This window comes from Rattus norvegicus, chromosome 12 (assembly GCF_021556685.1).
Source record: "Rattus norvegicus strain SHRSP/BbbUtx chromosome 12, alternate assembly SHRSP_T2T, whole genome shotgun sequence".
Taxonomy (NCBI): Eukaryota; Metazoa; Chordata; class Mammalia; order Rodentia; family Muridae; genus Rattus; species Rattus norvegicus.
Window position 1 is genome coordinate 5,215,342 of NC_141545.1, and position 27,561 is coordinate 5,242,902.

Genomic DNA, 27,561 nt, shown 5'->3' on the forward strand with positions numbered 1-27,561 from the left:
AGTCTAGACATTCTGACTCTATCCTACACTTTCCTACATGACAGTGGCTGCTCTCCATCTTCCTCACTCTCCTTTCCCATCTGTGCCTTCAGCCATTGGCCTATTTCTCAGAGAAAACAGAAATGGCTAGAAAAGAAAAGAAGCTTTCCAAACTCCTTCGGACAAGTGTCCCATGGACCCCGTGTCCCCATCTGTGAACAGTACTGCCTTTATCTGAAGCTATTTCTTTCTCTTCTGTTAAACTCCCAGCCCATGAGTGCCAGGGTTAGTCTTGTGTTTGTCAGACTTACTGGTGGGACAATCTGTCTGTTAGAAATCATGTAAAGGAGGGAAATCTTTTGCTTTTGTTTCCTTGCTTGTGGTTTCAGTCCAGGTCAGCTGGTTCCTGTGGAGAGGCAGAATATCCTGGGAGGAAACTAGGGTGGGAGGAAAGCTCCAATCGAGGAACAGCCAATTGACATGGGGGCCAGGAACCAGAGTGTAATCTTGACCTATCTCCCAACATCCTTTATCTGAATTGGAACCCACAGCCTCTGGAGAGCCACCCACATCCATGGTGAGCTGTTCCATTCTAAGACCGCATCCCAGCCACTCAGAGGCATGCTTTACTAATCTCCTAGGTGCTTAATACCATCAATTCCATAAGCAAGAGCAGTCATCACAATTCCCATTTTAAACACTATGTGCTACTTACCTTCTTATACAAACAAACACCTCTGTCAACCCCACTGCCACAGCTAATAACCCTTCTTCTCCTATCTTCTAGAGCAGAACTCCCTGGAGATCCCTTTCTGTGTCCTATCCCCTTTTGCAATTCTCAGTTGACTCACTGTGTAACAAACTGCTTTTGTTCAAATTAGCAGTGACTGCTACATCCGGAAATCCAGTGGCTCTTAGTCCTGTTTTCTGTTTTGATACTGGCCGCTCCATTGTCTTGTATCTGCTCTCCATTTGGTCTTCAGGAACCCTGCTTTGCTGAGGAATCCTCAGTTTCCCCACTGTTCTCCCCTGGATTGAAGAGCCACACAGACTCTTGTTCGTCATCTCTTCTCTTCTCCCATTCCCATGCATTTTCATGGCTTTAGCTACATGCTGGCATGCTGCCCTGTGTAATCCAAAGGCAGTGTCCCCAGACTCATAGCCAGTTGCTCATTTCCCCTGGGAATTCCAGTGTCTGGTAGATCTCTCAAAACTTAGCTTGTCCCAAACTAGCCAGGGACATTCCTGAAACTTGAACGACTCTGTCTTCTATTTCTGAGTCTATGACAAGTCCAGCCTCTTGTTTACTAGGTCAATGTCTTACCTGACTCCCCCTCCTTCTTTCTCTCATGTCCCAGGCAATGCACCACGGTCCACAGTGTTTGTGATCCAAGTGTGCTGAGCCTCCGTCCACTTTTCACCCTCTCTGCTCTTGCTCAGCCCCACCAGGTCCTCATTAGCTGACCTCAGCTGTGATGGCTTCCTGAGTATCTCCCTGCTCCTTGCGTTGCTCCATAGTAGTCGATTACAACAGTCAAAGTAGCTCCTGTAAGATGTCAGTCAGAGAGTGTTCCTTGTAATGTCATTTGCCTTAGTATAAAAGCTGGAGTCTTGGGTGATGGGGAGATGGCTCAGCAGTTCAGAGCGTTTGTGACTCTTCCAGGTGACCCATGTTTGATTCTTAGCACTAATGTCAGGTGGCTCTCAACTGGGAAGGATCTAGCTGCAGGCATTTTTTCAACAGCTCAGCCCGTGTCAGCACACAGGAACAGAATAAAAAGGGGATTAGGCATGCTGTCCTTGCTCCCCCTTACTCTGATGAGACCCCAGCCTATGGGATGCTGCTGCTCACACTCAGGTGGACCCTCCTATGTCAGCAAATCCTCTGAAAATGACCTCACAGACTGAGCAGTGGGTGTTGCAGAAACAAAAGATTGCATGTGTTTTACATGGAGATAAACTTCTAAGAGCTAATACCCTACTTTTAATCAGCTCTCTGAGACCCCAACCTTCAAACCACATAAATTCAGCAGCAAAATAGTACATTCTGAGGTTGAACTTTCTCCTCTGCAGGAAGAAGAGAGGAACCTGGTAGCTGGTTTGGTCCAAGCAAGGTGCTTTCCCTGTGCTCTGCTGGAGGCATAAACTCCGTGAACTGAAAATAGCCAAGAAAACAACTATAATTTCCTCCTTGCTTCCTACAAAGGATTGAACAAAAATGCTCAGGCCCTCCCGGGCGATCATAAAGAAGTTTAAAATTTCAAATATTATTAAATATGTAAGTAAATGGGAAAAACTTCAATTTCTACCAAGTTCATTTTTTCTAGGATAATAATATTCTCTGGGGGCTGGAGAGATGGTTAAGAGCACTGGCTGCTCTTCCCGAGGTCCTGAGTTCAACTCTCAGCAAGCACTTGGTGGCTCAGGACCATCTGTCTATGAGGGGATCTGGGGCCCTCTTCTGGCATGCCGGTGTACATGCCGCAGAGCACTCATTAACTAAAAAAGCAAACAAAAAACAAATAAAATTTTAAGCAATTTGAGGTTATTTTGTTCCATAAAACCAGAAGACCTTTGCTAACTCCTAAAATCCTGTGTGAGAAAAACACAGGCTCTGTTGCTAGGGACTTTTATAACGAAACCACTCCCAGGAAGGAAATTTGAGAGTGGCTCTCCCCAGGAGTGAGTGAAGTGGGTAGGAAACACCATAACATCTACTTAAAAGAGTGTCTATTGTGAGAAGTGCTGATATATTTTTAAACACTTTAATTTGGTACTTAAAATAATTATATGAAATATACAAACACATGCTATATTCTTTTTAAAGCTCTCTCTGTGTGTGTATGTACAGTTTTGTGTATGTGTGTGTATATGTTTGGGCATGTGTGTGTACATGTGTTTGTGTATGTGTATGTATATGTTTGGGCATGTGTGTGTACATGTGTTTGTGTATGTGTGTGTGTGTGTGTGTGTGTGTGTTTGTGTGTGCATGTGTATTCTCAAAATGTGCACCAGTACATACATATGCACTGGTTCAAGTGCTCCTTTTTGAGCATATATGACATATATGCATGTGCCCATACAGGACAGAAGATGGTACTGGGTCTTCTGGAAATGGAATGGTTTTGATCCACCTGATTTGTATGCTAGGAACTGAACTCAGGTCCTCTGTAAAATCAGCAAGAACTCTCAACTCCTGAGGCAGTGCCCCGCAAACCCTGCTCCATTTGTAAAGGTTTTTTTTTTTTTTTTAACCTGTCTATCAGTACAACATCAGAAATTTCCAATACTGCTCTTCCCAGAATTCTATTCACCTTCAACCAAACAGCAAGGCTTAGCCAATGGCTCACCCAACCACAGAGCTCAAAGTTGTTTCCAGAGTTCCCTATGCTACACCGGCTCGGCTCTTTCCACTTGGAATCTGGGCACTGAAGCATCTTCTCCAGCCCCATCAACAAAGGCACCGACTCAGAACAAGAGAGCAACTGACCAAATACTTGAGTGACCCTAAGTGCTTGTAGAAATCTGATGGTCAGAGCAGGACGGCAAAGGTAAACATAATGCTGGTTAACAAAAAAAGTTCCCCTGCTTTAGAACTGACGGTTTCCAGAAACTTTGCTTCAGCTGAGCCTGTTTCTTCATCCATCACAGGGTTACCCTGTAGGGTTAGGTACTTCAGACATCATGGTGGCACATGGTGCATTTCAATTTAGAAAGCCTCATAAGTCACTTCTAGGAGATGCCAAAGAAGACAGTAAGGGAGTACAGCCCTCTCTTGCTTCTCACAGAGGCAGAACGGGCAACCTCTGTCCTTCACTGTGTTACGGGCATTGGGGCCCTGCTTCCAGGTTGGAGATAAACTCAGAGAGACTCCATAATTTATGGCTTTAAGTATGAAAAGAGATGCAAGTGAATTCAAATTAAGTAATTGCATCAATTATTTTAAGTGTTTGTTTGGTTTTCATTATATTTAGGAACCTTTGAAATCCTCTCACTTAAAACTTATCTCAAAAACAAGTCTGCTAAAATGATTTAGTAGGTGAAGGCCAGGGTTGGCCACAGGCATATGACAACTTGAGTTTAATTCCCTAAGATCCACATGGTAGGAGACCAGAGCTGATTCTAACAAGTTATCTTCTGTCCTCCTTGTGCCTATGTGCTCCCCTCGCCCACACAAAATAGCTACATTAAAATGAAATAAGAAAAAATAAAACCTCAAAAATAACTTCCCAAAATTAAAAATAACATCACTATATACATTTATGTAAAGTGTAAACGTTTTCATATTGCCTAGATATTATGGTGTCATCCCAGTAGAATAACTATTCTTGATACATATTCATTCACTTTAATCAGTTTCCTTGCTAAACATGTCTCTAAAACTATCTCTGCTTTTCTTAGTGTATTTAATGGGTTTATATTATTTTCATTATATAAAACACGTAAAATTTTTCACAAGGGTATATATGGCTACACATTTGAAGTTGTTGATATTTTATGACTCTTCTTTCTAGACCACACTATTTTGATTGAGAAATGATTCTTTCTATAAATGCTGGGGTAGCTGGAAAATTCAGGAATTTTGCTAGCCATATAATATTCTTGTCTAATTTAAATATTTTTAAATATGTATTTCTCCGCCATTTAAAATTTTAATTTCAAATACTTTTTTAATTTTTGAAAATTTCACATTGTATTTGCATCATTTCTTCCACTCCCTCTCTTCCTCCAACCCCTCCCATGTCTCCATTAACACTCCTCTCAAACTCATAACCTCCTGTACAAGTATATATGTACACACACTCACGGGCACACACACATGCACGTGAGCACACACCCCGACACACACACACCCAACCTGCTGATCTCACTTAGTGCTTTTTATATATACATTTGTCCAGGGCTGACTTCACTGAGCACTGGATAAAAGCGAGACATTTCCTCTCCCCTCCCCTTCTCGTGTTCAAATAATTACTCTGGACTCTGAAGGACCCTACCACTCACTCACAGATGGTGAGCTCTAGACTTTATTCCTGCTTTGAGGTAAACAGTGAGATTCCAACATGAATCGCAAAGAGGGAATCTCTCAGAATCCTTTTCACAAACAGCCATGGCCAACAAGTTCTTGACTTTGGATCTCTAAAACTCAGACAACCCTTTATTAGCACACATGCCATGGGTGTCTTAGAGTCCACTGAGCAGCTCAACCAGCGAACATCTGCTAGTTGCTGTTCAGTCATGATGGCGGGCCTAGTTTGCTTTGTAGTGCTATGTTAAACACCATGTAAACTCTGGGAGGAGGGATTTATTTGACTTACAGGTCTGATCATTGAGGGAAGCCAAGCAGGCACTCAGGCAGGAGCAGAGTTGGGGACTGTAGAGGAGTGCTGCTTGCTGGCTTCTCTCCAGGATCACATTCAGCTGCCTTCCTTATACCTCCCAGAAACACATGCCCAGGCACTTCACTGCCCAGAGCGGACAGGGGGCCTCCCACACCAGTCAGCAATCAAGACAATCTACCGAGACATTCCTACAGGCCAGTAAGATGGAAACATTTCCTCAACTGATGTTCCTGCTTCCAGATGACTCTAGTTTGTATCAAGTTGGCAAAACTAGCACAGGGAGTTTAGATGGCCAGCCATGGGGGCAGGGTGTGGGACAGAGAAGATCTATTCTCTGCCCTGGAAACAGTGGCTCCAAATACTTGGCAGATTACTTGACAGGCAACAACACAAAAGGCTATGTTTTCTTAGCATATCACACTGGTGGGGCTAGTGAGATGGCTCAGGAAGTAAAGGCACTTGTCATCAGGCCTGACAGCCTGAGTTCCATTCCCAGATTCTGTATGGCAGAAGGTGAGAATGACTTCTTCAACATTCTTCTAACATCTACATTGTGTGCTCTGGCAAATGCATGTGCACACAAATGTGTGCATGTGTGTGTGTGTGTGCTCACGACACCCCCACACACATATAAAAATCAACAATAATAAAATTCAGCGCAACCCCCCCCCCCCGAAAGGAAAACTCATCCTAACAGGAGTTTTAGAACTCAGAGTTTTCAAAGGAAAATTGGGGAGAGACTCATCTCTGGAAATGAAGATCACTAAGACACATAACTTACAGGTTTCTAACTCATCTACTCTCCTCAAGTTTAAACAGAAATTTCCAGGTCCTGGCTCAGTTCTTCTTGAGTTCAAGATAATATACTAGCAATAATCAGAGCCATGGGGCTAACATCATTCCTTTTCCAAACAAGTAATACAGTAATAACTAATTTTCTAGAGAAGGAAATAATACAGTAGGAATTGAAGCAAAATCATTTTACACTAAATTATACACGAAATCTTTAAAAATTAAAACAAACTATTCAAGGAGATCTCACACTTGTGGTAGTAAAATGAACCACATTAATGAACCACAAACGTTGGGGCTTCACTACCAACCCCATGGCCACCAGCCCTGTGGCTACCCAGTACTTGCAATGTGGCTAGTTCAGAGTGAGCTATGCTAGAAGAATAAAATATGTCTTATATTCAAAGTATTTAGCACTACAGAAGAAATGAATACCGAAATAGTTTTATGGCTCCATGTTGAACTAATGTTTAGGATAAATTGGTTTAAGTAAATGACATTACTGAATTTAATTCCACCAGCTGCTTCTTGCTGTTTTAATGGTGATTCAAACATTGAAGAAGAAAGTTTCTGAGCAGCGATCCACAGAACTTTCTCAAACTGAGCAGAACTTTGGAGTAGAAGGTAAAAGATTAAAGAAAATACCTGTTGAGATGTTGCAGCATGGAATGTTCTTGGGAACATCAGGCTACTTGGGGATAGATTATCTGATGAAACGAATAGCAACCATGGGATTTGGGTTTGTGCGTGCATGCATGCCTGTGTGCCTGTGTGCGTGTGTGTGTATGTTTGGTACTTAAGAAATTGAGGAGTAGCCTTTTTTTCTCCTGCTAAATATGATCAGCCCCTGGCAAAAACCTTAGCCTTCTGTGGAACTGAGTTTGTGAATTAAGGGACCCAAAGCACAAATGTCTCTTTTGAGGTTAGTGTCATATTGCAATCTCTTCCAGTTCCAAGTAAGATCAACAGTCACACTGTGTTCCAGACAACAACCCCAAAGTGGAATTGGGTTATAGGAAACCATGCTTATTTCTTTCTTTGCTTTATGCCTTTGTGGATCTGACTTCCACACACTGAGCAGCCACTGCCCGGGACTTGCCTAGCTGGAGGGATTCACCCAGTCTCTACCATTTCCTCTTCCTCAACTGCCTTTTGGGATTTACATTTGTCTTTTCCTCCTATGGGCCATCAAGTATGCAAATTCACTTGGGTTTATCTATCTACAGGTTTTGGTAGGAAGGCATCATCCCAAAATGTCATCAGAACTGGAGGAACTCAAATTTGAAATCCAGAAATGTAAATTCGAGAGGCATGAACTTTATCAAATCCTGGACCTTTATATCTATGATGATTGGGACTACAGGTAGTCATTATGCCCAGTAACCTGTTCACTGTCTTGTGCTCTCTCTCTCTCTCTCTGCTAACACCACATTACCTCATATCACGAGAGAGTTTCACCTCTCATCCTGGATCTTAAGGAGCTTTGGCAGGCATTGGCTTGTGAGATAACCTAGGTGCTGTGTTTTGGGTCAACCTCCTTTGCACTTGTCCCTGAGCTTGTATTAAGGTAGATTCTGTCAACAGACGGAAGGACCTGGTCACACTTGATGCATCTAAGTGAGGGAATGAGATTCCTGTATGCCATCACTCTTTTACTCTGATTTTGTTCATTATACACAGATTCTATGGCACCTCCATTGATGTAATTGGCATCCTAATTGTGTTTGTATATGGGATGGTATATATGTATGTGAAAGTATTTGTGGGTTTTATGCTTACGGTCAGGGAGTGTGGGGAGTTTGATGGGATCTAAGGATCTGTCTGATGGACAGTTTGCAGGTCATGATAGTGTGGAAGCCCACATGGATCAACAGAACTCTTTGCATCTTCTATTTACTTTGGTGGTAGATAGGACTCTCCTGAGGGAAGGAGGGGTTACAAATCCTCTTCCCTGTCAAAGTAGTTATGCCCTCTGGGAATTCAGGTAAGAATAGGAAACAAGGTTTGAGAATCCCTGTTTTCAAACAAAAGAAATCTCATCATAATTATCTGTTGGACCCAAGGCTGTGACACAGACTGGAGGAAACTTCTTACAGAATTAGTCAATGCCTTCATGCTTACCTGGCCAACTCTTGAAAGTCAGTTCCTTGGAATTGGTAACCTGGCTCTGTTGTCCTGTGCTCAGGAGAATAAGTTTAATCAGCACAAATAGGACCCGGTTCAAAGGAGCAAGTATGTGGTATAAACTGGGTTTAAGTAATCCAGTCAATAGTCTGATTTCACGTAATCTTTTTTGACTGATTTGAACTTCATTATTTTTTTGACTCTATTGTTCTTTTTTTTTTTTTTTTTAAGCTATCAACGGACCTAGAAATGGTGATTGTGGTAACAAATTCTGAACATTTGTTGTTCCCAAACAGGCATTTCACAGGTTCCACCCATTCCAGTACAGAGGGTCTTTGCAGAACCACATCTCCATAGCCTTTTTAGGAGTCCTTATTTCAAAATAAATGTTTGCTGATTTGCGCGGAAATATTTCCTTGAAAGAATTGTTGTTGGAGTCTCACTGTTGTGTTTTTACTCCAGTCTTTGTGTTTTTCGCATTCTTCTCTCTCCTCTCATTTCTTAAATTTGAATTTTTTATTGGATTTTTTTTTTTTTTTTTTTTTACATTTCACCTAATTCTGAAATCATGGGTTCAAATGGTTATTTGTTCCTTGGGCCATGCCCTAACACAGTCTGGATGTTGAATTGCCAATACTTCAATCTGAACATGCGATGAGAATGATGGCTTTGCAAATGATAACCAACTCAATAAGTGATGCTATGGAGAGGTACAAGGAGCTCATATGAGTGAACAGTTCCTACCGGTGAGTCACTGACAGAGATGAGAACCCAGCACTAGGCAGGGAATGCTTCTGTCCTGTATGACTTTGAACAAAAGTCAGGGCTCTGGTTCTGTAGTGTCTGACTCTTAACAAGAAACCTGCCTCCTGGCAAGGGTCTTAGATTTGTAGCTCTTGGACTCAGTTGTCCTACCTGTGAAGAGTGTTTAAGACCCTCCAATTGTTTTCCACATTAATGATCCTCTACATAGAAGAGGTTCGCACCATGATGGGAATATCAATCAACTGTGAACCTCTAGGTCTCTGACAGGAGATTTAAAGATCTGTGATCCATGAGAAACACATGGAAAGATTGTATAGCTATTGGGTCTTCAATTACCCCTCAGAGGTGATTTCCCCACTATGTGAAGATGGTTTTAGCATACCATGGACATATAAGCACCCATATGGACCATTTCTTCTTCCTTGATTCATATAAACTCTCTTAGTGTCAGGATTTTCAGAAGTACTTTGATTCATGTGGAATGTGGATTCTGGACTTGACCTCCTGTAATTGGTGCTAACTTGTATACTGTTATTCTGGGGATATCTGGGGATGAGGATCCTTGAAGTAATGATTGTACTGGCAAGAGTGATAGGTACATAGAAGCTGGCTGGGATTTACCATTTTTTGTTTCTGGTTCAGCATCAGGCACTCCCAGCTCCTGTGTGAACAAACTCAATTGAAGAACCATATACAGATTTTGCTGAATGAGAACAGAGAACTGCTGGTGGAGCAGTCTGAACTGCCAGCATCCTATTTGGAGGCAAAGGGGTTCTGTGAAGAGTCCAGAATGAACATCTGTGTCCACAGTGCCAAGCAACAGCAGGTAGGGTTAGGTCTCAGGGTCAGGTTGTCCTCGTGTTCACCATAAACATTGACAAACCATTATAACTGTCTATTGACTGACCTAGGTCGCATCCAAGTGTTCATTTATATGAAAATTTACAAGGCTTTCTGTGGAGATAGCCCTTTTTCAAGAAACTGCATGTTTGTAAAGCAAATGCTCCTGCTCTTCGAGAATCTGCAGTTTATTAGGAAGATAGGTTGATCACACATCACAACACTACATGTCATTACGTGTGGAGGGTGCTATGTGGGAGCTTCTCTTTAGACTTGCACAGGGCTTTGAGGGATGAAGAAAAAGCCCAGAGCTCATTTTCTTAACAGAGATCGTGTGAGAATCCAGGAATTAAGTAGTTTGTAAGGAGGAGAGAATGGTGGAAATGCCAAATAGATGGTGTTTATTGTGATTTTGTTCTTCCTCCCCCTTTTTCCCCGTATATGAAGATGGTGCCTTCATGCTTCATAGATCTTGGATAACTGACAGAGTCTGAGGAGCAGCCTGTCATTTCTATCTCATTTGAGGGCTCCTGGAGAGTTCATATCTGGGCCTTACAACCTGAAGCTGGTTAGAAGAGCAGGGATGTGGAAAAGGTTTCTCAAAGGCTGAGGGTTGGCATTAGAGTTGTGACATCAAGAAAAAAGTTATTCATATATACCCCCAATTCTCACTAAGAAAGGTGCATTGCTGTGAGGACCTGCATCTTCAGGGGCATGTGGGGAGGCCAGTTAATGACATGTGATTTTGTCCAGTCATTCTCTACCTTAGTCATTTGAGCTAGATCTCTCCACAAACATGAAGCTTTCTGTTTTGTGCCGGAAAGCAATCTTTGCAACACTTGTCCTGTTCCAGGAGGAGCCCCTTCTCTTATTTGTCTCAACAAACCCTTAAACCATCCAGCTATTTTAAAAATATGGATTAGATTCCTTCACTTTACCTGAATAGAGGTATCCCCCTGGAAGATTCTGGTGTGTCTCATTGGCTTCACCATGATCATGTGTAGTGAGCCATATTGGATTTGGGCCTGGCTGCTTTGTAACTGCCACAGTAAAAGTCATGGGATTGTTGGACAGAGGCCTCTCCCATGTGTTTATGACACAGGAAGAAAAGACCAAGTAGTAAACCCGGTGTCTCCACTGCATGACCTCTGCTGAGCCCGGCTGATGCATGTGGAACTAACACACCTGGACCACACCTGGGTGGTGGTCAATTTACTTCTGCCTTTTGCTTCCTCAGCCTTTATCCTGGAGATTTAGGCTGGTCTTCTCGGATTTCTCCCTAATTAATTCAGGTCTCCTAGTTGGTCTTTTGTTACCGAAGTCATGAGCCAGGTAGTCATGAGCCAGGGTTTCCCACTGTGCTTCCCAGTTATTTTCTACCTGGAGACTTGGGTATATAAGTGGTGAATAAAGCTACAGGAGACTCTCACTCTTCTTCCTCACTCTCGCTCTTCAACTCTTCCTCTGTCTCTGTCTCTGTCTCTAATATTTATATATATATATATATATATATATATATATATATATATATATATATATATATATATATCTTCCTCTCTCTTCCTCTCCTGGCTTGACACGATAACCTGTGTGTGTGTATGTGTGTTTCTTTCATCCCGTAGGCTTTCGCCCGATTCTCGGTACAGTGTCAGTGCTGGCGCCGACAAATGGAGGTCCCACCGAGATCGGAGAAGAAAGGGGATACCACCTACGGGACGTTCCTGGAGCACGGCCGGCATAGGAGAAGGGACGGATTGGGGTAAGATGGGCCAGAAAAGGCCTGGATGATTTGGGCTAGCCTCAGTAAATCTTGTCATAAAAAAGGGACAAGGTAACGGTAAAGTGTTTTTGCATATGCGTTCTGTTAGAGTTATATTTTAGTCTTTGGACCCTGACTAGAGATAGTTTACACCCTAGACATGAGAGAGAATGGGTTTGGGAAAAACAGTCCTCCCGGACTCTCCGAGGTTGCTTTGGAGAAGGAGAAAAACCTTTTCAGAGCACTCCTAGGAACAGAGGGAAAGCAGGAGACGTCCTACCTCTCTGCTGGCTCCTATTGGAGAAATGCTTATTTCTGGTTCTGGGTTCCATAGGTAGGATATGTGTGTCCCTTTGGTGGGACACCATCTAGTTTTTTCCCTTTATGTCTATTGTCTGTCCTTGGTGTACCAAGCTGTCCATGTCTGTCAGTTTATGTCTGTGGTTTTTGTTTCTCTTGTTTAAATGTTTTATGTTTCATGTTCAAAAGAAAAAATGGTAAAAACTTTATCTGTCAATCGTTCACATCTTGATTTGGTTTTAACTCGTTTCAAAAAGGAAAAAATGAATAAAGAGCAGTTTCAATCGGCCTTTAGAGCCCTGCACCTGTAGCTAGGAGCATAGGTCAGCTGGAGAAGCTGCCCGGGGGTGAGCGTCTACATGAGCTGATCTTAAAGGCGCCAGCAGCTCCTCAGCTTCTATGTTAAGGGAGCGGATGGTTGTTTCTCTTAGAAAAATCCCTGACTTATTCTTAGCAGGTGACAAGGTGCATCTCTTAATAGTACAGCTAGAAAAAGTAAAAATGGTGCTTGGTCTAAATATTAAAGATATGTGTAGCCACTTCAATTTTGTTTCTTATTGGTTTTAAATGTATAAATATGCTCTACATGCCTTGGTTATGGACTATTGGCTTTTAAGTTATAGGATATGGTTAAAAAGGTATAATGTCAGTACCAAAAAGTTGACATAAAGCTGGTAATTTGGATAAAGTCATTCTACACAACATGCAGCCTGAGCCAACCTAGGGAAATAGGTCTAAATTGAGAAAATATTTTTATGGAACGCTTATTCTAGAAACCAGGCTTCTAAAAGAATTTAGGACAATGTCTCTTTGTTGAGGTATTGGAGACCACACCATCGTGCATTCATATGTAGGAATTGGCAGTCAAACTTTGTAGCATGAAGGATAGACTCGGTGTTTTGGAGACTGGATTTTGGAGACTAGATTGTTAGAGGTTGAGTTTTGCTTTCTAAAGTTGTGGTTTGCCCTGAAGTTATCTGTATTTTAATGCTAATTCCACTGCCCCAAGGACAGCTGCCTAGTCACATACTCAGAACTCTGGTGACTTCCCAAAGTTGTGGTTGTGCTCTGGTGTTTCAAGGAGAATTTAAGGATTGTGATTAAGGATTGCCAGTGTTACATTGACTAACTCAAACTTATTTATAATTGAGAAAAAAATCAAACAGGTAGAGATTGTTACAGGATTTACGAAGGATTGATGAGGTTTTAGAACTTGTGAGAGCATTACAGCCTGTTTGCTTACTTCAACCGCTATTTCAAGATAGATTTAGAGGATTGCTAACAGCCTTGTATTATGTAATTTTGTCGCTTCTTCAATGTAAAAAGTTAGAACTTTAAATCTTTCAGTGTATATGGAAATTTTTACTACAAATCTTTGCTCTCAAAATGAGCTTTAATATTTGGGGAATAGCTGTTACACTACTCCAGAAAAGAATATTTAAAACAGAGGTGGGCACTCCTGAGGCTGCAGAGCGGAAGAGACCAACAACACTGCTCACCCCTGCCCACATCGCTGGCCCAAGAGGAAACTGTATAAGGCCTCTGGGCTCCCGTGGAGGAGGGCCCAGGAGCAGCAGGACACCTGCCTGAGACACCACCGAAACCGGAAAGAAACAGACCGGATAAACAGTTCTCTGCACCCAAATCCCGTGGGAGGGAGAGCTAAACCTTCAGAGAGGCAGACAAGCCTGGGAAACCAGAAGAGACTGCTCCCTGCACACACATCTCGGACGCCAGAGGAAAAAGCCAAAGACCATCTGGAAATCTGGTGCACTGAAGCTCCCGGAAGGGGCGGCACAGGTCTTCCTGGTTGCTGCCGCTGCAGAGAGCCCCTGGGCAGCACCCCACGAGCGAACCTGAGCCTCAGGACCACAGGGAAGACCAAATTTTCTGCTGCAAGAAAGCTGCCTGGTGAACTCAAGACACAGGCCCACAGGAACAGCTGAAGACCTGTAGAGAGGAAAAACTACACGCCCGAAAGCAGAACACTCTGTCCCCATAACTGACTGAAAGAGAGGAAAACAGGTCTACAGCACTCCTGACACACAGGCTTATAGGACAGTCTAGCCACTGTCAGAAATAGCAGAACAAAGTAACACTAGAGATAATCTGATGGCGAGAGGCAAGCGCAGGAACCCAAGCAACAGAAACCAAGACTACATGCCATCATCGGAGCCCAATTCTCCCACCAAAACAAACATGGAATATTCAAACACACCAGAAAAGCAAGATCTAGTTTCAAAATCATATTTGATCATGATGCTGGAGGACTTCAAGAAAGACATGAACACACTTAGGGAAACACAGGAAAACATTAATAAACAAGTAGAAGCCTACAGAGAGGAATCGCAAAAATCCCTGAAAGAATTCCAGGAAAACACAATCAAACAGTTGAAGGAATTAAAAATGGAAATAGAAGCAATCAAGAAAGAACACATGGAAACAACCCTGGATATAGAAAACCAAAAGAAGAGACAAGGAGCTGTAGATACAAGCTTCACCAACAGAATACAAGAGATGGAAGAGAGAATCTCAGGAGCAGAAGATTCCATAGAAATGATCGACTCAACTGTCAAAGATAATGTAAAGCAGAAAAAGCTACTGGTCCAAAACATACAGGAAATCCAGGACTCAATGAGAAGATCAAACCTAAGGATAATAGGTATAGAAGAGAGTGAAGACTCCCAGCTCAAAGGACCAGTAAATATCTTCAACAAAATCATAGAAGAAAACTTCCCTAACTTAAAAAAAGAGATACCCATAGACATACAAGAAGCCTACAGAACTCCAAATAGATTGGACCAGAAAAGAAACACCTCCCGTCACATAATTGTCAAAACACCAAACGCACAAAATAAAGAAAGAATATTAAAAGCAGTAAGGGAAAAAGGTCAAGTAACATATAAAGGGAGACCTATCAGAATCACACCAGACTTATCGCCAGAAACTATGAAGGCCAGAAGATCCTGGACTGATGTCATACAGACCCTAAGAGAACACAAATGCCAGCCCAGGTTACTGTATCCAGCAAAACTCTCAATTAACATTGATGGAGAAACCAAGATATTCCATGACAAAACCAAATTTACACAATATCTTTCTACAAATCCAGCACTACAAAGGATAATAAATGGTAAAGCCCAACATAAGGAGGCAAGCTATACCCTAGAAGAAGCAAGAAACTAATCGTCTTGGCAACAAAACAAAGAGAATGAAAGCACACAAACATAACCTCACATCCAAATATGAATATAAAGGGAAACAATAATCACTATTCCTTAATATCTCTCAATATCAATGGCCTCAACTCCCCAATAAAAAGACATAGATTAACAAACTGGATACGCAACGAGGACCCTGCATTCTGCTGCCTACAGGAAACACACCTCAGAGACAAAGACAGACACTACCTCAGAGTGAAAGGCTGGAAAACAATTTTCCAAGCAAATGGTCAGAAGAAGCAAGCTGGAGTAGCCATTCTAATATCAAATAAAATCAATTTCCAACTAAAAGTCATCAAAAAAGATAAGGAAGGACACTTCATATTCATCAAAGGAAAAATCCACCAAGATGAACTCTCAATCCTAAATATCTATGCCCCAAATACAAGGGCACCTACATACATAAAAGAAACCTTACTAAAGCTCAAAACACACATTGCACCTCACTCAATAATAGTGGGAGATTTCAACACCCCACTCTCATCAATGGACAGATCATGGAAACAGAAATTAAACAGTGATGTCGACAGACTAAGAGAAGTCATGAGCCAAATGGACTTAACGGATATTTATAGAACATTCTATCCTAAAGCAAAAGGATATACCTTCTTCTCAGCTCCTCATGGCACTTTCTCCAAAATTGACCATATAATTGGTCAAAAAACGGGCCTCAACAGGTACAGAAAGATAGAAATAATCCCATGCGTGCTATCGGACCACCACGGCCTAAAACTGGTCTTCAATAACAATAAGGGAAGAATGCCCACATATACGTGGAAATTGAACAATGCTCTACTCAATGATAACCTGGTCAAGGAAGAAATAAAGAAAGAAATTAAAAACTTTTTAGAATTTAATGAAAATGAAGATACAACATACCCAAACTTATGGGACACAATGAAAGCTGTGCTAAGAGGAAAACTCATAGCGCTGAGTGCCTGCAGAAAGAAACAGGAAAGAGCATATGTCAGCAGCTTGACAGCACACCTAAAAGCTCTAGAACAAAAAGAAGCAAATACACCCAGGAGGAGTAGAAGGCAGGAAATAATTAAACTCAGAGCTGAAATCAACCAAGTAGAAACAAAAAGGACCATAGAAAGAATCAACAGAACCAAAAGTTGGTTCTTTGAGAAAATCAACAAGATAGATAAACCCTTAGCCAGACTAGCGAGAGGACACAGAGAGTGCGTCCAAATTAACAAAATCAGAAATGAAAAGGGAGACATAACTACAGATTCAGAGGAAATTCAAAAAATCATCAGATCTTACTATAAAAACCTATATTCAACAAAATTTGAAAATCTTCAGGAAATCGACAATTTCCTAGACAGATACCAGGTATCGAAGTTAAATCAGGAACAGATAAACCAGTTAAACAACCCCATAACTCCTAAGGAAATAGAAGCAGTCATTAAAGGTCTCCCAACCAAAAAGAGCCCAGGTCCAGACGGGTTTAGTGCAGAATTCTATCAAAACTTCATAGAAGACCTCATACCAATATTATCCAAACTATTCCACAAAATTGAAACAGATGGAGCCATACTGAATTCCTTCTACGAAGCCACAATTACTCTTATACCTAAACCACACAAAGACACAACAAAGAAAGAGAACTTCAGACCAATTTCCCTTATGAATATCGACGCAAAAATACTCAATAAAATTCTGGCAAACCGAATTCAAGAGCACATCAAAACAATCATCCACCATGATCAAGTAGGCTTCATCCCAGGCATGCAGGGATGGTTTAATATACGTAAAACCATCAACGTGATCCATTATATAAACAAACTGAAAGAACAGAACCACATGATCATTTCAATAGATGCTGAGAAAGCATTTGACAAAATTCAACACCCCTTCATGATAAAAGTCCTGGAAAGAATAGGAATTCAAGGCCCATACCTAAACATAGTAAAAGCCATATACAGCAAACCAGTTGCTAACATTAAACTAAATGGAGAGAAACTTGAAGCAATCCCACTAAAATCAGGGACTAGACAAGGCTGCCCACTCTCTCCCTACTTATTCAATATAGTTCTTGAAGTTCTAGCCAGAGAAATCAGACAACAAAAGGAGATCAAAGGGATACAGATTGGAAAAGAAGAGGTCAAAATATCACTATTTGCAGATGACATGATAGTATATTTAAGTGATCCCAAAAGTTCCAGCAGAGAACTACTAAAGCTGATAAACAACTTCAGCAAAGTGGCTGGGTATAAAATTAACTCAAATAAATCAGTTGCCTTCCTCTATACAAAAGAGAAACAAGCCGAGAAAGAAATTAGGGAAACGACACCCTTCATAATAGACCCAAATAATATAAAGTACCTCGGTGTGACTTTAACCAAGCAAGTAAAAGATCTGTACAATAAGAACTTCAAGACACTGAGGAAAGAAATTGAAGAAGACCTCAGAAGATGGAAAGATCTCCCATGCTCATGGATTGGCAGGATTAATATAGTAAAAATGGCCATTTTACCAAAAGCAATCTACAGATTCAATGCAATCCCCATCAAAATACCAATCCAATTCTTCAAAGATTTAGACAGAAAAATTTGCAAATTCATCTGGAATAACAAAAAACCCAGGATAGCTAAAGCTATCCTCAACAATAAAAGGACTTCAGGGGGAATCACTATCCCTGAACTCAAGCAGTATTACAGAGCAATAGTGATAAAAACTGCATGGTATTGGTACAGGGACAGACAGATAGACCAATGGAATAGAATTGAAGATGCAGAAATGAACCCACACACCTATGGTCACTTGATTTTTGACAAAAGAGCCAAAACCATCCAATGGAAAAAAGATAGCATTTTCAGCAAATGGTGCTGGTTCAACTGGAGGGCAACATGTAGAAGAATGCAGATCGATCCATGCTTATCACCCTGTACAAAGCTTAAGTCCAAGTGCATCAAGGACCTCCACATCAAACCAGACACACTCAAACTAATAGAAGAAAAACTAGGGAAACATCTGGAACACATGGGCACTGGAAAAAATTTCCTGAACAAAACACCAATGGCTTATGCTCTAAGATCAAGAATCGACAAGTGGGATCTCATAAAACTGCAAAGCTTCTGTAAGGCAAAGGACACTGTGGTTAGGACAAAACGGCAACCAACAGATTGGGAAAAGATCTTTACCAATCCTACAACAGATAGAGGCCTTATATCCAAAATATACAAAGAACTCAAGAAGTTAGACCGCAGGGAGACAAATAACCCTATTAAAAAATGGGGTTCAGAGCTAAACAAAGAATTCACAGCTGAGGAATGCCGAATGGCTGAGAAACACCTAAAGAAATGTTCAACATCTTTAGTCATAAGGGAAATGCAAATCAAAACAACCCTGAGATTTCACCTCACACCAGTGCGATTGGCTAAGATCAAAAACTCAGGTGACAGCAGATGCTGGCGAGGATGTGGAGAAAGAGGAACACTCCTCCATTGTTGGTGGGATTGCGGACTGGTAAAACCATTCTGGAAATCAGTCTGGAGGTTCCTCAGAAAATTGGACATTGAATTGCCTGAGGATCCAGCTATACCTCTCTTGGGCATATACCCAAAAGATGCCTCAACATATAAAAGAGACACGTGCTCTACTATGTTCATCGCAGCCTTATTTATAATAGCCAGAAGCTGGAAAGAACCCAGATGCCCTTCAACAGAGGAATGGATACAGAAAATGTGGTACATCTACACAATGGAATATTACTCAGCTATCAAAAACAACGACTTTATGAAATTCGTAGGCAAATGGTTGGAACTGGAAAATATCATCCTGAGTGAGCTAACCCAATCACAGAAAGACATACATGATATGCACTCATTGATAAGTGGCTATTAGCCCAAATGCTTGAATTACCCTAGATCCCTAGAACAAACGAAACTCAAGACGGATGATCAAAATGTGAATGCTTCACTCCTTCTTTAAATGAGGAAAAAGAATACCCTTGTCAGGGAAGGGAGAGGCAAAGATTAAAACAGAGACTGAAGGAACACCCATTCAGAGCTTGCCCCACATGTGGTCCATACATATACAGCCACCCAATTAGACAAGATGGATGAAGCAAAGAAGTGCAGACCGACAGGAGCCGGATGTAGATCGCTCCTGAGAGACACAGCCAGAATACAGCAAATACAGAGGCGAATGCCAGCAGCAAACCACTGAACTGAGAATAGGTCCCCTATTGAAGGAATCAGAGAAAGAACTGGAAGAGCTTGAAGGGGCTCGAGACCCCAAAAGTACAACAATGCCAAGCAACCAGAGCTTCCAGGGACTAAGCCACTACCTAAAGAAAATGCGCTTACTGTATTTATAGGTGTTTCATCTAATGAAAAGGCTACATTTATGATTGGATCACTTGCTTATTCTCTTGAGTTTCTGCTGCTTCAGCACAGATTATTAGATTATGTCCTGTAGCCACTGTTTTTAAATGTTAAAAAATCAAGCTTTCAATTCATATACAGATAGCCAATGTGTGGCTTGTGGTTTACAATTGATTTCAATTACTTAATACTTTGCTAGAGGCAAGTTTTCTACATGAAATCAGTGAGTGATGATTTCAGTGTAAATTGTCTGACAACTCACTGTCCTTTCAGTGCTCTGGCTCAGAGAACTAAACAAAACCATAGACCCAGCTCTTTGAAAATGGTAATGGAGTTGATAACACACCCTCACGAAAAGAGGAAGACTCCATTTGCTTACTTTCAATGCCCAGCCTCACCCTGCCAACTCAGGGATTTCTAAATAAGGCTAAATCTGGACCTTGTTTACAGGATTTGACATTTCTAATTAATGCTTATGTTTAGGCAAATAAAGCTGGTGAGGGGCTGGAGAGATGGCTAAGTGGTTAAGAGCACTAAGTACTGTTCCTTTATAGGCCATTTAAGAACTCAAACTGGATTGCCTGGACCCCTTAGCAAGGGAGGACAATGATACCAGGCAGATTATAGGCCTTACATAGAAACAATTAGTCAAAAAATCTCATTCTTTATATCACCAAAACAATAATTTGGTAAACAAGTCAAGTTATAAATACTCAGCGTCCTCAATTTAATCCTCGAGGACTTATCTTAATAAATAATATTTTAACAAAATTTCAATAAATAAAAAGGGGGAGTTATCCCTGTATGCTAAATAATACTCTTTTTATTTCAATTTTAAAATTTGAATGCCAAGGTTTATGGCACCCTACAACTAGGCATACTTCTGCCTAGGTGAAATAGAAAGATCCACATATTGGCATGATCCTGTCCAGGTATTTTATATGGGGAAGAGGGAATCTTTGTGTTTTTTCTACAGGATGCTACAGGAGTGTGCCAGCTGCCTGAGTGGCTGGTGAGACATGCTGATCCTGGGAGCATGAAGATTCAGCTCTCATGGTTCGGGTTCCTGGAGTCATTCCTGTGCCCTTAGAGGAAGACGGAGGATTCCCCCTCATCTTTTGTCATCACAGAAATTCTGGCGTTGCTGCAGTCATTGTGTCCCGTCCCACTGCGGCCTGCGCTCCAACCCTCTGTGCACTGCTGATTGCTGGAGAAGACTGGACTCCAGCTGTTACCCCTGCCCCCTCATTCCCCTGGTGACTCTTGCTGCCTTGACTGGTGTTGTTATCTTGCAGTCTGTAGCTTCACAGGAATGCCATCTGTGTGAAGCTGCTGTGGACTGGGGAACTCTGCCCTGGTTGTGCAGATCTCAGAAATGGTTCCATTGTCTGCTGGTTGTTCCAGAGAAGAATGACCGATCCTGAACTGTCCTGGGAAAGACCTTGGCATTTTCGCTGCTATTGTAGCAGCCATTACTGCTGCAGCCATTGTGTCTGCAGTGTCTGGAGTTACCCTCCCCCAATCTATTGTTAGGCAAGCACAGTGGGTGAACTTTCTGGAGTAGTTGCTAACAATTGGGAATTCTAAATTTTATTATAGGAGCAGCTTGACTACGGCCCTTGGTGGTAGCAGCTGAGGAGAACCAGATGAGGTGCCCACTACTTATCGGGAGAGGCTCAACTTCCACAATCTCTTAAATTAATGCCATCTGGCCCCTGCTCTTTCGCCCCTGGGGTAAAGTAAGAGGAATGAGAGGATGATCCACTGTAGCTATCCTCAGGGACGGGCAACTTCCTCTGACCCTTGACCAATCTAAGACAGGAACCTTGGGGGTGACAAGGTGATCCTATGACGGATAAGGCTGGGGTTTGAGAGGTCGATCCTAAGACAGAGGTGGCTACATCCCGTTTAAATGTACGGGCCAGTCAAATGCTCCTCTGCCCAGTTTCTCCCCCAATAAACACACACGTATAGCCCAGAACGGTGTGTTACAGCATAAGTTCATTCATAGCCATTGGGTTGCAGTCCTAACTGCAAGAGTGGCTCGCCATGGCCGAGCTGGGCACTCTGTGAGGCATGTCTGATCTCTCTCAGACCACTACTTCCACCTAATGGTCTTTTATAAAAGAGTAACGGGGGAGATGCAGTGAGCCATATTGGATTTGGGCCTGGCTGCTTTGTAACTGCTTGGCCACAGTAAAAGTCATGGGATTGTTGGACAGAGGCCTCTCCCATGTGTTTATGACACAGGAAGAAAAGACCAAGTAGTAAACACCCGGTGTCTCCACTGCATGACCTCTGCTGAGCCCGGCTGATGCATGTGGAACTGACACACCTGGACCACACCTGGGTGGTGGTCAATTTACTTCTGCCTTTTGCTTCCTCAGCCTTTATCCTTGAGATTTAGGCTGATCTTCTTGGATTTCTCCCTAATTAATTCAGGTCTCCTAGTCAGTCTTTTGTTACCGAAGTCACGAGCCAGGTAGTCATGAGCCAGGGTTTCCCACTGTGCTTCCCAGTTATTTTCTACCTGGAGACTTGGGTATATAAGTGGTGAATAAAGCTACAGGAGATTCTCACTCTTCTTCCTCACTCTCGCTCTTCCACTCTTCCTCTGTCTCTGTCTCTCTCTCTATCTCTATCTCTCTTCCTCTCTCTTCCTCTCCTGGCTTGACACGATAACCTGTGTGTGTGTATGTGTGTTTCTTTCATCCCGTAGGCTTTCGCCCAATTTTCGGTACTGTGTTGGTGCTGGCGCTGACAATCATGCATGGAATCCTGTAGTGCATCCCTCAGCTGACATTGCTTTGCTGACTATGTCATGGGCATGGCATTCTTTTAGGAATAGATTCCCTCACAATATTTTACACAGTGCTGCATTTAAGAAAAGTCAGTGTAGGTTATTTCTCTAGCCTTTTTCTGACTGCCATTGAGGTTGTTTTAATATCACCTGAACTCTAATGTGATGAAAAGTTCCTGGTAAGTGACTATAAGTCACTGTTTTCTTCTGATGTTTTCAAAGTCTTCTATGAAGGAAACAGGGTAGTGTTAGTGAGGGGCCTACGAAGAGTCAACATAGAGCTTGATGGAGTCTTTTCCTAGAAATCTCTCTCTTGGGAAGTTGATGTTGTGTTGTTTAGGCTATCTGCGCAGAACATGTAACTTACTTGTAGGACCAGTCAAGTATCTGCATAGAAAGGTCTCCTGAAGTGGAAATGAGTACAGGCCAGGGCAGCACAGCCTGCTTGAGTCTAAAAGACTTGTACACAGCGTAGCTCCCACTAATTCCTCACTCAACAGAAATATGCTGCATAAAAGCAAAGTTTTCATTTGTCAGTGTGTGTGGATGTGTGTGTGTTTGTGTTTGTGTGTTTGTGTGTGCGTGTGTAAGTGTGTGAATGCTTGTTCATGTTTGTGTGTTTGAGCAGTAGTGAACGTGTGTTTCCCTCTATTTCCACGTTTAATGAGAAAAGTACTCTAAGTGTTCACTTTACATCCATGAAACATGAAATGCAGCTACCTAATCATTTGACATCTCCATCTAGCTCTGTACAGCAAAAGGACCCTTAAGTTAGCAATTTATTCAGTTTTCAAAAAATTGTAACATGTTTATCTTGTGAAGTCTGGGGGAGGGTGGAAAATATGTTCAAGTGAGTTGTGTTTCACAGTGTTAACAAATGGTACAGTCCTGGAACTTGCAGGTCCCTTTTTATTATGGTATAGAAGTAGGACAATAAAGTCCTTTAGAAAGCAACCCCCCCGAAATGGCACAAAAACACCTGTAAATTTAGATTTTCAAGTGATTAGGGGCAAAACTACTGATCTGTATTGAAATCCTTTGGAGCACGTCAAAGGAATGGAATACAGGGAGGTAAGGGCAAGACTTCTCTTTAAAGTCCATGAGTTTACGTTGCTTCTCTTTTCTTCACTAATTGTGAAAGGTGACTGGAAGTTTATGTCACTCACTGTGTCTTCTCCAAGGTTGGTTTCCAAATTGCCTGTTACCATTTCTTTCCAGCTATCTTGGCACAGTTACAACTTCAGCTGGGAGTTTGGCTTGGACTTTATTCATTGAGAATTTGAGTTGCTTGGAGTTGTATCGTCATCCAGCAAAAGTTCCATAGCTATGCTATGGTACAAGAACAGGGCAGTTTCAGGAGCCCCTTTAGGTGCACAAATAATCTAAAGCACTCCCCTATGTTATCTGTGTAGCATTCTGCAAGTGCTGTTAATCAAAATCATTTTTTCTGAGTAAAGTTCAGCCTCAATGGGGTTAGGAGAAATGAGGACCTTCAGATGGGTCTGGGAGTGTAAGAACAGGTAGGCCTATGAGAAGCCATGTTCATAAAGTGGAACAGAAGTTTTAGTTGACACAGAGATTCCACGTCAAGGAGGAGGTGTTGCCATTGCAACTAGGGCACATCAGGGTTGTAGTGATCCCTAGTGTAGCCCTGAAGGAGAAACTCTCCAGATGTCCGTCAGCCACGGAGGGAAAATGCAACATAGGTTGGAGCCCTTCAATGGATTATGATTCAGTGTAAGAAAATCCATGTAAGCATTTACTTACTTAACCCAAATATCTGTGACACAATCACATTATAGGGAGAAAAATTGTTCATTTGGATTCTGGATATGGAGATTTCCTATGATTCTGGGGGCATAGCTTTGGGCATGAAGTCAGTCAGGCTGTGGTAATGAGAGCTCCTATTAAAAGAAGCTGCACACTTTGGGGAAAGTCTGAAACAGTGAACAAAAACAAAAGTCTAGTCCACCACGAATATATGATTCTTTGCTGGGAAACAACCTGCTCTACACAGCCTTGGGAACTTGATAAGCCAGATTGGGCAATATGCAAGAACCTGAATTCTATGTCATTTTACGAGATGACAATACATCACTGACTGAGCTGTGTATAGGCTACGGCCGCTATGTACATATCCCACTCAATATTTGTTTTTATGCTTCCAGAGTATCCTGGGGAATCATTACATTAAAGATTAACTGGGACAGTAAACACTTGACTGCATTGTACTATGCTTATATTGTGTGAACACAACTGTCTTGTGTGTTTGAGAGTTGGTATTAGTGTGTCTGTGCATGTGTTTGTGTGTGCACACATGCATGCATGGTTCCATTGACAGTACACTCATCTGATGACCAGAATAAGGAAGGATTAGAGGAAAGAATGCAGGACACTCTGAAGCAGAAAGAACTGATCACCCAGGAAAGTGACTTGGGAGAAACAATGCAGAAGCATTCAGATATCTTTGAGATCAGGTAGGAACACAGGCTGGCAGAAAGTAGCCAATTGGATTTCCTGTCCCTATACAACTATCCTTTTTGGGTGGCTGACCACTGACATGGTTTTCACCCTCAGGCAGCTAAAGAACTACTCAGAGTATTATTCTGGAACAGTTTATGTGAATTTTGTTCATGGAACAATATGTATGATCCTCAGGATTTCTTCGTATTTTGTACTTCTTTCTTCCTGTGAACTCTCTGATAAGATCTGGGGATATTTTCTCCTCTGTCCTCTGACAAATTGCATTACAATAATGATAGTCTTACAGGTGTGCTGTTATGTTTCTTCATCACAATCACCTTTAATGTTCCATGTGTATGCTTGGAAGATATGCATGGAGAACATTCTCAGTGATAACAGGATCTATGCAGTGCCCATGGATTTGATGTGAGATGGTTTTCCTGTGTATTTGCAGATAGAGCGGTTACAAATGGGATGTACGCAGGTTCCTTCACTGCCAAAATAATCGTAATCTTCACTTCAATTCTAGTCAGGTTCTCTCTAATGCATGCAAACTGTATTCTAGGTTGGTCATATCTCTCTTGAACTCAGGTTCAGACATAGTTACAGTGTTATTATTCAACATAATATACCTGGACCTTTGAAAAATATGCTAATTTTTCTTTTAATACTAGTACAGTGTATAGTTCACAGTCCAGTTTCTAGCAGTTTTTAAAAGCTGAGATATAAATCCAAGCCCAGGTACTCTATGACACTTGGGGATGCAGGGAATGACCTCAGCTGACAGGTCATGCTGGATTGTCCAACTGAATAGAGCTGCTGTTTTAGGGAGAGCTGAATAGACAATCCCTCAGTAACCCCCTTTTCCCTTGCTCTGCTAGGTCTGAAATTCTCCAGCAGAAAGTCAAACATGGTACAGACCAGGACAAGTTCTCCCTTGGAGAGAAGTGCTATAGGAGTAGTACTAAATGTCCACAGCAAATACACCACTATTGCATCTCATCCCTACTATCCATCGCAATAGTGGCCTGCATTTTCCTCCTTTAGTTTGATTTCTTTGGATTGAATAGACTGTCCTTTCATCTCACCTCTCCCCAGAAAGAGTGCACATTTGGAGGGACTCTGAGAAGACCTGATGCACATCAATTAAGAGATGGTGGGCATCTAGGAAGAGTCTACCTATCCAATTTTGTACTTGTCCTGATAGGTCATCCAGAAGAATTTCAAGGAGATCAGTCCAGAACCTTGGAAATACGTTGAGACCAAGACTGTAATGTATTTTATACTCGGTATTGGATGGCCTTGTCCTTCATACCCCACTCCAACAGAAGAGACCTTCTTACATTCCACTTGAAAAGATTATTACCATCAGTAACTGCTTGTCTACTACGTTCCAAGGTCAACCACAGGCTATAAGTCTGTTCTGCAAAATGAGCAGCAAAAGAATGTTTAGCACAATTCCTCTGTTTAGATTTTGGTTGGAGTTTTGATTATTTTGGTTCTTTGGTTTTTCTTGTATTCATTTGAAAGTTTGTTATTTATTTGTTTTTGTTTTATTCTTGCAGTTGATTCACTATTTTGATAAGGATATAAACTGTATACATTTCCTATGTGCATCTGGTTACAATTGAGTATATTGGATGTATTCTCTTAAATAAAACAGTGATCTCAAACTCTTCACTCTTAAGAACCTCCTTTATTGAGGTGTGGTGTCACCATCTGAAGTCCCACAGCTGTCAGAGAGGGATGGATCTCTGCATTCTCATGGGAACTGGGCATCATAATTACTTCTCAGTCAGACTGAGATACAAAGGCAATTATTCTTTCTCTGTAGACTGTGTTGCCAACTCTGTGAATACCATGTTCATCATGCAATCCTTGTTGTCAAATATTTAGGTACCACTTAATTATGCTCTTTTGTGGATGACAGTGTTGAATAAATTAATGGGATATACATCAGGTTTTCTGTAATATTTCCCAGGAAATAAAAACATGGGATAAGGGAGATTAAAAGCAATCAGGAATCCAGCACCCAAATTTTGTTTTGGAGAGAGCAGAACACCCAGAAGTTTGGACGATCCTTACCACAGGACAGAACGCCACTTCTGCCCACCTCTGCCCACATTCCTGGCCCAAGAGGAAACTGGACAGTGCCTCCGGATACATAGGCAGGAACCTAATTGGTCCAGCCTGGACCCAGATCTGAACTGGATCCCGAAATTATTTGAAGAAATCCAAAGTCATAGAATTCTATGTTTCCTGATTGTGGCTTTTTTTTTTAAAGCTGTAAATGCGATTTTTGTTTTTTGTTTTATTTTGTTGTTTTGTTTTGTTCTTGGATATTTTTTCATTTCCATTTGAAATGTTATTCAATTTCATTCACTTTCCTGTTTTCCCAGAAATAAGTCCCCTTATACCAGGCACTCCCCTTCTTCTATAACGTGTTCCCTTCCCATTGACCCCCTTTCCCTACCTCTGACATTCCCCTACACTGGGGGTTCAACCTAAACAAGACCAATCATTTCTCCTATTTGTGCACAATAAGACCATGCTTTACTACATAAGCATTTGTATCATGGGTCGGTACATGTATAGTCCTTGGGTAGTGGTTAAATCCCTGGGAGCTCTGGTTGGTTGGCATTGTTGTTCTTATGGGGTTGCAAGTCCCTTCAGCTCTTTTAACCCTTTCTCTAATTCCTCCATATTGGGTCCAGTTCTCACCTCAAAGATTTATTGCTAGCATTCGCCTCTGTAATTGACATGATTTGTGTGTGCCTCCCAGTAGATCTCTATAGCAGGCTCCTGTCCTCATGCACTCCTTAGCCTCATAAATCTTATCTAC

At 41.7% G+C, this 27,561-nt stretch overlaps 1 long non-coding RNA gene and 1 pseudogene across 13 annotated transcripts in view; both read left to right on the forward strand.

Moving 5' to 3' along the window:
• Positions 1 to 27,561, forward strand: part of LOC148001994 (uncharacterized) — a 741,081-nt pseudogene that overhangs the window by 259,771 nt on the left and 453,749 nt on the right. The window lies entirely within an intron of this gene.
• LOC108348331 (uncharacterized) overlaps positions 1 to 27,561 on the forward strand; it is an 84,826-nt gene that overhangs the window by 42,052 nt on the left and 15,213 nt on the right. For 3 of the 12 annotated variants that reach the window (XR_015634483.1, XR_015634481.1, XR_015634482.1), the window contains 6 exons: positions 2,053 to 2,257; positions 6,635 to 6,737; positions 7,340 to 7,476; positions 8,852 to 8,983; positions 9,645 to 9,828; positions 11,465 to 26,395. This is a non-coding gene — a long non-coding RNA (uncharacterized LOC108348331). Of the gene's footprint in view, positions 1 to 2,052; positions 2,258 to 3,245; positions 3,531 to 6,634; positions 6,738 to 7,339; positions 7,477 to 8,851; positions 8,984 to 9,644; positions 9,829 to 11,464; positions 26,396 to 27,561 lie in introns of those variants that run through there. The other 9 variants (XR_015634486.1, XR_015634487.1, XR_015634493.1 and 6 more) reach the window with 8 other exon arrangements.